At 56.2% G+C, this 1556-nt stretch overlaps 1 pseudogene; it reads right to left on the bottom strand.

Moving 5' to 3' along the window:
• Window positions 1-8: 8 nt before the first annotated feature.
• Window positions 9-1549, bottom strand: LOC119346736 (annotated as a pseudogene).
• Between the last annotated feature and the right edge of the window lie 7 nt (window positions 1550-1556).

Genomic DNA, 1556 nt, shown 5'->3' with positions numbered 1-1556 from the left:
GAAGCGGCTCCTGGAGACCTTGGTCCTAGGCACGTCCACCCGCACAATCCCGTCCAAGACAGCCGGGAGAACCCCTGTGGTCGGGGTAACCGGAGTGTTGGTATCTCCTGCCTCGGTTGGTTTGGCGGTCAACCATGGCAGAGGGACGTCCTGGTAAGTGTAGCGCAAGGCCAGCGTGTCGAGGCAGTCACGGACGTGGACACGGACAAGGCGGGCCTCCTCGTCGTAAAACAGAAAGTTACTGTCAAGCCAGTCGGTGTCGGTGAAGTCGGTGTGGCCAAGGCAGCGCCAGACATTCCACATGCGGTCGACGTTGCCGTGGTGCGCGAAGAAGACCGGGTCGCGTGCCGCGGAGTACAAGTTGCCCATGTCTTCGCTGGGCTCCTTCGACTCACCGGTCCAGTCGTGGACTGTGTTGTGTGGCTCGCACTCGATGGTACCTGGGCCTCGCGGTTCTTCGCCAGCGCGGCATGACGTCCCCAGGAATAGCTCAGTCTTCTTGGCCCCAGCAATCATCTGACAGACATATTTTGTGTGTTATTTAATTACAAAGGAGGTTAACTACTACTCCCTCCGTCCACTGGTAAAAAATGTCTTATATTATGGGACGGAGGGAGTAGTAGTGTGCAGATTTGAAGAGATGTTTATAGCTCATTAATACGTAGGTTTTTGTTTCATATACTTGCCTGACGGTACATGAGCTTGAGGTTCAGATTGATCGGGTCTTCTGTTGTGATCTTGTGGTCGGTCCCGGAGTGGTAGTCTTTGTGGTTGTAGTCGAGGTTGACAATGGCCGGTGGCAGGTGCACGGGGTTACGCTTAGAGTCATAGAGTGGCGAAGACTCACTGGTGTACATCACCGGGAGGGTCATGCCGTGGGGCGCGTCCCAGTTCCAAAAGGGCAGTGCAAAGGTGTCGTCGTCGATGAGATTACCAAGGATCCTCTCCTAGAAATAGAGGTACAACCTATGTCAAGTTACGTTCATCAATGCATGGAGTGACACGCACGTTAATTAATTTGGCGCGAACCGAAATACAGGGATGTCTACCTGTGCGATGGGAAGAAGAGCCAGGACCTGTGTATGTCGATCTTCAGTTTCGGGTAGCCGATCTGTTCATATGCGCCCTCGCAGTATGCGCAGTGCACGTGCCACTGCTGCGAGAAGCTGCGAGGGTCATCATCGGGCAGCTCCTTCATGAGCTTCACGGCTCTCTCATACTTAGCCAGGTAGTTGCGGTCTACCAGGTGGGCCGCTGGCCGAACACGGAGCGGCGAGGAGAGCGGGGGCAGCTTGAAGTCGAGGATTGGGATTCTGTCGTCGTACTTGGGGGGGCAGCACTTGGTGTCTTTTACTTGGGGAACCTTGTCGGGATCATCGATCGGCTGGCAGTTGCCAAAGTCCGGGGACTGGATGGGCTTCGCAAGTGCGCCACGGAGCTCGGATAGGCCCGCCGTCGCAACTCCGCCCGCAAGGCGGAGGAGCACGTCACGGCGGCCATCGGTGGCCTTGCACGACAGTATATAGCTCGCTTTCTTGGACCGGTGGAGTGGAAGG

Source organism: Triticum dicoccoides, unplaced genomic scaffold (assembly GCF_002162155.2).
Source record: "Triticum dicoccoides isolate Atlit2015 ecotype Zavitan unplaced genomic scaffold, WEW_v2.0 scaffold47751, whole genome shotgun sequence".
Lineage (NCBI taxonomy): Eukaryota > Viridiplantae > Streptophyta > Magnoliopsida > Poales > Poaceae > Triticum > Triticum dicoccoides.
Note: the sequence above shows the minus strand (reverse complement) of the source record. Positions and strands in the feature narration are given on the sequence as shown.